The sequence below is a fragment of the Bombina bombina genome, chromosome 4 (genome assembly GCF_027579735.1).
Source record: "Bombina bombina isolate aBomBom1 chromosome 4, aBomBom1.pri, whole genome shotgun sequence".
Classification (NCBI taxonomy): Eukaryota; Metazoa; Chordata; class Amphibia; order Anura; family Bombinatoridae; genus Bombina; species Bombina bombina.
In genome coordinates, this window is record NC_069502.1 from 1146679793 (window position 1) to 1146689938 (window position 10146).

Sequence of the window (10146 nt, forward strand, 5' to 3'; positions counted from 1 at the left end):
ACAATTGTACTGTTATTTAAGATGTATGGCAATAACTGTAAATATCTGCAAGGCTGGATAATGAACTAGAAGTTATATTTTGGTTGCTTGGGCCGGGCAGTGGAGTTACACTATAATAATAAGACTATTGATTCCTTATTAGTCTGTTAAAGGGACAGTAAACACCTTGTAATTACAAGACATGTCTGTTGTGTTGCTATTGAATGGCATTTTAGTCAAAGTCTAAATGTTTTTAAAACAAATTAATATCCTTTTATGGCCTTTTTAATAGCTATACTGTACTCTCCATTTGTTTTATTTGGAGGAGCCAAACTGGGCTTTAGTTTGCAGACATCAAGGTAACAAAGGTCATATTTTTAGTATAACATATGTTGTTTTGTAGTCATTATCAGTTAAAACCAATTAGGGAAATATATATGTAGCAGGGTTCGCCTTGATTAGTCAGCCGGGTGCATTTAAATTTCTTAAGTAAACCCTCTATTTTCAGATCTAAATTACATGAAGGGGGGGGGCAAAATATGTAATGTTATTGTAAAGTTGTTTCATTACACGTAGCTGAACATTTTATATGAAAATCTCAAGGTGTTTACTGTCCCTGTTTAAATTTGTGTGTGTATATTTATAATAAAAGAAAAGAAATGCTTGTTTAAAGGGTCATTATAGTAAAAAAAAAATATATGATCTAATTCGTTAAACACATAGTAGAAAGTGCCCCTGACCCAATTAGCAGCACTAGTTGCACAGCTGTGTCATGCGACTAATGTTGCTTATTGGGTCAGCATCAATTTCCCTTCTGGACCTAGTAGTGCTCTGCGGTACCTGTGTAGTACTTTTACTATGTGCTTAACCCTTTTTCAGCGATCAAACACAAAAATGTGCAGAGTCACTAGTCTTCAAATTTACATGCACCAATTAATTAGAGCTTGTCATTTTTCGACTAATGACTCTTCAATAATGATGTAACAAATTAGAGGAACATATTAAGTTGCAATATAATATTTAAAACTTCAGCCTAGCCTTGTGAGGAAGGAAGGGCTTGATATTTATGCATGTCTGCTTAAGGTGTGGGACTGCTCGTTCTATTTTTTTTCTCTTTTTTTTTTTTATTTTGCTACAATAAAATGCTTAGCAATTAATGACTTGATATCTCTGAATGAGAATAAATCCGCTTAAAGGAATAGTCTAGTCAAAATTAAACTTTCGTGATTCAGATAGAGCAGCAATTTTAAGTAACTTTTTTAATTTTACTCCTATTATCATTTTTTCGTTCTCTTGGTATCTTTATTTGAAAAAGCAAGAATGTAAGCATAGGAGCCGGCCCATTTTTGTTTCAGCACCCGGGTAGCACTTTCTGATTGGTGTCTCAATATAGCCACCAATCGGCATGTGCTACCCAGGGGCTGAAACAAAAATGGGCCGGCTCCTAAGCTTACATTCAAATAAAGGTACCAAGACAACAAAGAAAAAATGATAATAGGAGTAAATTAGATAGTTGCTTACAATTACATGCTCTATATGAATCATGAAAGTTTAATTTTGACTAGATTATTTCTTTAAATTGTATGACAATTGACTTTACAAGACGTTACTCGCTTGTCTTTTACAAAGCATTACATTTAGAGAATTTTCCAAGATTATCACATTGCTCATCAAGCAAAAGAGTAATCTCAGATACAGTAAGAATAAATTAGTGGTAGCTGGCATTATCACATTTATTTTTTATTGTATATCACTATGTATGGAGAAAAAAAAAATAGCACTATAGAAAGAAAAATTGCTTTAACAGTTCCCAAATCAATGACCAAGGTGCTCTAATATTTATTATTAGAAATAGTTTGCTACCAATGTAGTATATTTTTGTAACAGAGTTGCTTCCGGTTTGGTTACAATTATTCTGCAAAAGAGAACATTCCAGCACTATGGCATTTGATGTCACTTTACAAATAAACAATAACTTTTAGGAAGATAAGAAATTTTACAAATTTGTTTGACTGTTAAAAAAAATAAATCTCTCAAATACAGTTGCCACTTTTACAAATTGGGTAAGTAGCAATCATCGAACAAGTGTAATAAACTTAGGGCTAGATTACAAGTGGAGTGCTATTTATCGCTCACGCTTGTGCGCAAAGTCCAGAAGCAAGCTTTTAGAAGTTGAAAGTAAAAAGAGTGCTAATTCGACGCACGCAAATAGACAACGTTAGAATATTGCGACCACGTTAACGTATTCACCCATAGAGATCAGTGGAGCACCCTACTCGCACGCAAACCCTATCCCATTTTCTCAAGTGCACTTATTCGTCATGGAAATATGAATATTTCACATTCCAATGTTCTTCACATAGAAGAATATGTTCTATTTATTCTGAAATAAATATTTCTGTATATATCTATTGTGTTTTGTGTGTGTGTGTATATATATATATATATATATATATATGTATGAGAGAGAGATGTCTTTATGTATGTGTGTGTGTACATACAAGGTATACCTCACTTTACAGCGCTTCACTTTACAGCAATTCGCTAATACAGCGCTTTGTGAAGCTGAAGTTCAACCTTCAAGGATTTTGAAATAGTGCTGTAATCATCGTGAGTTTGAGAGAAAAGTGACTGACACCATTTGTTATGCGCAGTTCATTCTGTTTACAGCATTACAGTGCAAACTGTGTCTCAGTATTATAGTCTGGCAAATTTTACTACAGTAATTGTCACTATTATACAGGTACAGTATTTATTGAATACTGTGCTGTGCTAGTGTTAAACTAAACTTAGCGCTATTGCACCTCTAATATATGCTAGTTCAAACATGTTTTTAAACACACTGGCAAGTGAAAAGAAAGCTAAAACTGCCTTGTTTTCACTTTACAGCGGGGCTCCGGTCCCTAACCCGCTGTAAGAGCGGTGTATACCTATGTGTATGTGTGTGTGTGTGTGTATATATATGTGTATGTATATATATATATAAGAGAGCAATAGGTCCAGCACAACTAACAGTTCAGAGTTAGTTAGCAAAGTGCACGGTAGCCAGAGGGTCCTGCTCACCTCTCATATGTAAATCCAAAAGGAAAAAAGTGAATGGCTCCAGCACTGTTTCTTTAAAAGTGAAAAAACCTTTATTAAGGTGACAAAATGAACAGACAGCAACGTTTCAGGTAACGCAGACCCTTAATCATGCTATGGATTGCTCTGCAGCACAGCTTTAAATAGGCCAGATGGCTTAATTACAAACATATTAACTCCATATTGGCTGAACCTTTTTTGAGCATTGATAGAAATTACTACTGCCATCTATTGGGCCAATTCATGAATTACACATGTAGAAAAACAGAATTTTTTTTTTTTAAGTCTAAACAAAAATGTTAAATACATAGGTAAAGTTAAACACATGAGCAGTGATGCAAAGTTTAATCATGACATCCAAAATTAAAAATGCATATATATATGAAGAAAGATAAAATTTATAAAAACAAATGGAGATCATAATCTCTATTCAGACCTACTGGATGTAGAGTTTTTAGTTGTTGAATCCACCATACCTCTCTCTTTTTGAGTTCAAGTTCCCAATTCCCTCCTCTCCTAAGTTTAGGGATATGATCTATTATTTGGTACCTGAGTTGGATGACGGTGTGTCCCATTTCAAGAAAATGGGAAGAAACTGGAAGGGTTTTATCTTGGCATCTAATTGAAGATTTATGCCCACTAATCCTATCTCTAATGGGGCGTGTAGTTTCCCCTACATAGCCCCTCCCACACAGGCATTTTAATAGGTAGACTACAAAGTCTGTGTCACAGGTATAGTACCCATTAATTTCCCGAATTTATCGGTCATTAGTTTGTGCTATGTGTTTATCTTTTATCATAGCATTACATTGTGCACAATGGAGACAGGGGTATGAGCCCTTTTTGGGGGTAGTAAGATAGGTAATCCTACTGGTGTTTGTACTGCCAATGTCAGCCTTAACTAAGGTATCCCTAATATTTTTAACTCGTCTGTATGAGTGTATAGGGGGGGCTTGAAATTCAGATATATGAGGGTTAAACTTACCCAAAAGATACCAGTGTTTTTTAATGATATTAGCAATATGATCACTATGTGTATTAAATTCTGAAGAAAAAAATATACGTTTATTGTTCTTCTTTGGTTTAACACTTTTCTCATGTAGAGCTTCATTTTTACATCTAGTGATCATAGATGGGGGATATCCTCTCTCTTTAAATTTGTTAGCCATTTCCTCAAGTCTAATTTCTTGCATATCCTTGTCCTGTACATTTCTAATAGTTCTTATAAATTGGCTTTTTGGAATGGAAGAAAAAACTCTCTTAGGGTGGTAAGATATATATATATATATATATATATATATATATATATATATATATATATATATATATATATATATATATATATATATATATATACTAAGAACATATTCTGCTATGTGCAGGACATTAGAATGTGAAATATTTACAGTAAATACCCAGTATAACACTTAATTAAAAATGAATATTGCATAAATATGCTCCAACACGTTTCCATCTACTTGACTGCAAAGGGCTCCAATGCACTTAAAAAAATATATATATATATATGTGTGTGTGTTTGTATACACATATAAATATATATTTTGTGCATTTTTTTTAAAATAATTATCAGATAGTGTTTTTAGGAGATTTTCTTTCTAATGACACAGTGAGTCCATGGATCATCTCTAATTACTATCGGGAATATCTCTCTTGGCCAGCAGCAGGAGGAGGCAAAGAGCACTGACAAGTATCACCTCCCTTCCCTCCAACCCCAGTCATTCTCTTTGCCTACGTTAAAAGCAAGGAGGTGGTAAAGTTTTTGACTGAAAAAAGATTCTTCAATCAAGATTTTATTCTTTTAAAGCAGAGCAAGTTTGTTCTGCTCGTTCCTGGGGTTTAGCCGTAGCCCATGTCCGTCTCTTCAGTAGAGCAGTGGTGGCTTTTAAGCAATTGGGAACTTGTGGGATATAATCCTCACTGTGCCTCCCAAATAGTTGTTGCTGCCCTAACTTGAAAACCTGAGTAAGATTACTCAGTCTTTCTTTCCACAGGTCCATGTGAGGGAGGATACCTCTCAAACCTAGTGAGCTGCCCTGCTACCAGGCAGATTTACATTCAGGTAAGTGCTAAATTTATTTTTCTAAGAAGGCAAAAAAAATATTGGCACTTTAACATTTAGCTCTGTATGGGATGTTAGATACATTAATTCTATTATTGGTTAATAGGATAATGCGAGGCAGTTTGTGCAGGCACTGGGGACAAGAGGACTAATTTTTTAATAGGCTCAATTTCTTTTTTGTTTCCGGTGTGTTCCGGTCAGGGTGGAAAAATTGGTAGTTTGTTTTACTTTTTCTCGGCAGCTTTATTTTCATAGAGGAGGTTAATGCCGGCCGGGAAGTTCAGCTAGGTACGCCCACAAAGGGCGGGTCTTTCCTGAAGCGGCAAAAGAGTTTTTGCGTGCTTCTTTTCTAATCACTTCCTGAGTGTCAGGGTTTTTTCCCTGTTGTGTTTGCCATGTGCTGCTGGCAGCCATTTTACTCACCTCTCTTCCTGACTATGGTGCATTGTGGGGGATGCTGCTCATTTCCTGCACTTCCTTTTATGGCCAGACTGGTGTGCATCATCCATGTGAGACAGGATGCAGTTTCAGAATTGTGATGTCATCACTTATTATTTAAAGGGCCTCTGTCCAGTATGCTTTGCCTTTGCGTTGTCTCAGACCTGTCTGTGAGAGTTCCTGTGTATTACCTGGCTGCCTGACATCCTTCCTGGTTCCTGATCCCTGGCTTGTTCCTGACTCTGCTGTTTTCTTTATTCCGGCTCGTCTGACTATTCGCTTTAACCCTGACTTTGCTCGTCTGACTACCAGCTCTGGTTTTGACTCCTGGCTTGTTATTTGACTTGTGGACTTTTTATTATTTTTTGCTATTAATAAAGGTGTGATTATTTTTGCACTTCTCGTCTGTCTGATTCCTGGCACCCTGACACTGAGTGCCAGAAGGGTGACGTACTTTAGTTGCGCCGGATACCCGCTCTGGATTGAGTCCGGATATTCTTTACTATTGACTCCGGCAAACAGCAGGACAGGTAGGCACCTCAGCAGAGCTTGCTGAGGTGTAGAGTTTGTCTGAGTCGCTGCTTTACTGTTAGAAAAAAACAAGTTACTTTAAAATTTAAAGGGACAGTAATTTTTTTTTTTACATAAGTTTCAAAGTTAAATAAAAGTGTATTTTTTATTTGTTCATTTATTGGGTAAAGATGGACCAAGAGGCCCTGCAAAAAGTTACTTGTACTTGTGTGTTGATGCTAATGTGGAACCACTAATCCCTTTTTGTTTCTCATGTATTGAGAAAACATTTCATTACAGGGATAGACTTTTTGAATCTGAGCCATCATTATATAAGGCGGATGCTGTTCAGGGGTCACCTGTTCAAGATATGCCACAGCTTTCTCCTCAAGTATCCCAAACCTTATCGTCCACACATGCAGTGCACTGCACTTCCTCTCACACTCTGGTTGGAGTTACGTTGCAAGACATTGCTACCTACATATCTTATTCGGTGACTGATGCGCTGTCTGCTTTTCCCATGCTGCAGGGAAAACGCAAGAGGAAATCTAAGGAATCAGTGAGTAAGGTTTCTGACACAGTCGTGGCTATTCCGAATGTTCTGTCCCAGAAGTCTGAGGAGGAAGATACTTTGGTAGCATCTAAGGGTGAAATCTCAGACTCAGTGTAATTCCTTCATCTGATGCTGAAGATGTATCCTTCAGGTTTAAAGGAACATTAAACCCAAAAATTTTCTTTTATGATTTAGATAGAGAATACAATTTTAAACAACATTCCAATTTACTTCTATTACCTAATTTGCTGCAATCTTTAGATATCCTTTGTTAAAGAAATAACAATGTACATTGGTGAGCCAGTCACGAGTCATCTATGTGCAGCCACCTATCCGAAGCTACTGAGCCTATCTAGATATGCTTTTCAGGAAAGATTATCACGAGAATGAGGCGAATTAGATAACAGATGTGAATTAGAAAGTTGTTTAAAATGGTATTCTCTATCTGAATCATGAAAGAAATAAAATGGGTTTAATATCCCTTTAAGCTGGAACATCTCCGTTTGTTACTTAAGGAGGTTTTGGCTACCTTGGACGACTCCGACACTACTGTCATAGTCAATCCTAAGAAGTTTAGTAAGCTAAACAAGTACTTTGATGTACCTTCCGTGGTGCAGGTTTTCCCTGTACCAGACCGGGCTACAGAGATTATTGCTCGGGAATGGGAGAGACCTGCTATCCCTTTTTCTCCATCCCCAATATTTAATAAGATGTTTTCAATAGCTGACTCTATCAAGGAGTCTTTGCAGACGGTCCCCAAGGTGGAAGGGGCAATTTCCACTTCGGCTAAGAGAACCAATATTCCCATAGAGGATAGCTGATCCTTTAAGGATCCTATGGATAAGAAGTTGGAAGGGTTACTTTAAAAAAAAATGTATGTAAACCAGGGTTTACAATGGCAACCTGCAGTGTGTATTGCTACCGTCACCAGCGCGGCGACATACTGGTTTGATGCGTTGTCTGATTCTATTCAGACAGATACTCCTCTTGAAGAGATCCAGGATAGGATCAAGGCTCTTAAGTTGGCCAATTCCTTTATTATGGATACTTCCCTACAAGTTATTAAGTTGGGAGCAAATATTTCTGGTTTTGCCGTACTGGCCCGCAGAGCTTTATGGTTGAAGTCCTGGTCTGCGGATGTGTCGTCTAAGCTTTTGGCGATAACCTACAAGGGTAAGACCTTGTTTGGGCCGGGCTTGGCTGAAATTATTTCAGACATTACGGGACGAAAGGGTCATTTCCTCCCTCAGGATAAGAGGAATAAGCAGAAAGGACGTCAGAGTAACTTTCGAAACTTCAAAGGTAAGTCTTCCGCTCTGCCAAGCAGGAACAGTCCAAGCCTTCCTGGAAGTCCAACCAGGCTTGAAACAAGGGGAAGCAATCTAAGAAGCCGGTTAATGACTCAAAGTCAACATGAAGGGTCTGCCCCCGATCCAGTACCGGATCTTGTGGAGGGCAGACTTTCTTTCTTCGCTCAGGCTTGGGTTCGGGATGTTACGGATCCCTGGGCGGTGGACATTGTGTCCCAGGGATAAAAACTAGAGTTCAAGACCTTTCCTCCCAGGGGCAGGTTTCTGCTCTCAAGATTATCGATCTGTAGACCAGATAAAAAGAGAGGATTCTTACACTGTGTCTAAGACCTTTCCGACCTGGGAGTGATAGTTCCTGTTCCAATGCAGGAACAGGGTCTGGTATTCTACTCCAATCTGTTGGGTTCCCAAAAAAGAAGGAACCTTCAGACCAATTTTACACCTCAAAAGTCTAAACAAGTTCCTCAGAGTACCGTCCTTCAAGATGGAAACTATTCGTTCCATTCTTCCCTTGGTTCAAGAGGGTCAATTCATGACAACAGTAGATTTAAAGGATGCGTACCTGCATGTTCCCATCCACAGGTATCCTCACAAGTTTCTGAGGTTCGCTTTTCTAGACAAAGACTTCCAGTTTGTGGCTCTTCTATTCGGCCTTGCCACAGCTCCCAGAATTTTCTCAAAGGTCCTGGGAGCCCTGTTGGTTGTAGGGCATTGCAGTGCGCCTTATCTGTAAGACATTCTGGTTCAGGCGCCATACTTTCAACAAGCAAACTCCCACATGGAGATATTGTTATCTTTTCTGCGTTCTCACGGATGGAAGGTGAATTTGGGAAAGAGTTCCTTGATTCCAACTACAAGGGTAGTGTTCTTGAGAACCATAATAGATTCCTTATCAATGAAAATATTTCTGACAGAGGTCAGAAAAACAAAGATCTTTGACTATTGTCTTGCCCTTCAGTCCTCTCCTCGGCCGTCAGTTGCCTAATGTATGGAGGTATCTTTAAAATGGTATTCTCTATCTGAATCATGAAAGAAAAAAATTGGGTTTAATGTCCCTTTAAGCTGGAACATCTCCGTTTGTTACTTAAGGAGGTTTTGGCTACCTTGGACGACTCCGACACTACTGTCATAGTCGATCCTAAGAAGTCTAATAAGCTAAACAAATACTTTGATGTACCTTCCGTGGTGCAGGTTTTCCCTGTACCAGAACGGGCTACAGAGATTATTGCTCCCAGAATTTTCTCAAAGGTCCTGGGAGCCCTGTTGGCTGTGCTCCGGTTGTAGGGCATTGCAGTGCGCCTTATCTGTAAGACATTCTGGTTCAGGCGCCATACTTTCCCACATGGAGATATTGTTATCTTTTCTGCGTTCTCACGGATGGAAGGTAAATTTGGGAAAGAGTTCCTTGATTCCGACTACAAGGGTAGTGTTCTTGAGAACCATAATAGATTCCTTATAAATGAAAATATTTCTGACAGAGGTCAGAAAAACAAAGATCTTCGACTCTTGTCTTGCCCTTCAGTCCTCTCCTCGGCCGTCAGTTGCCTAATGTATGGAGGTAATTTGTCTGATGGTAGCTGCCATGGACATCATTCCGTTTGCCCGGTTCCATCTCAGACCTCTGCAGTTATGCATACTCAAACACTGGAACAGGGATTATGCGTTTATCGGGTTCCAGTCGGACAACATAACTTCAGTGGCTTATATCAACCATCAGGGAGGAACTTGGAGTTCCTTGGCCATGACAGAGGTAGCCAAGATCATTCAGTAGGCGGAGGCCCACGACAGCTGTCTACCTGTGATCCACATTCCAGGGGTGGACAATTGGGAAGCAGATTTTCTGAGCAGACAGACTTTTCACCCGGGGGAGTGGGAACTCCATCCGGAGGTGTTTTCCAACTTGATTCTCAAATGGGGACAGCCGGAGCTTGATCTCATGGCATCTCGACAGAATGCCAAGCTCTCGAGGTACGGGTCGAGATCAAGGGATCCTCAGGCTGTACTGATAGATGCTCTGGTGCTTCCTTGGAATTTTGAGTCTTGCATACCTATTTCCTCCGTTCATTCCACGGGTCATTACTCGAATCAAACAGGAGAAGGCGTTGGTGATCCTCATTGCACCGGCGTGGCCTTGCAGGATCTCGTATGCAGACCTAGTGGAGATGTCATCTTTTCCACCTTGGAGACTTCCACTG

The 10146-nt window shown here is 39.0% G+C and overlaps 1 protein-coding gene across 3 annotated transcripts in view; it reads left to right on the top strand.

Moving 5' to 3' along the window:
- Nucleotides 1–10146, top strand: part of MIA3 (MIA SH3 domain ER export factor 3) — a 220057-nt gene that overhangs the window by 203788 nt on the left and 6123 nt on the right. The gene's annotated exons all lie outside the window — the stretch shown is intronic.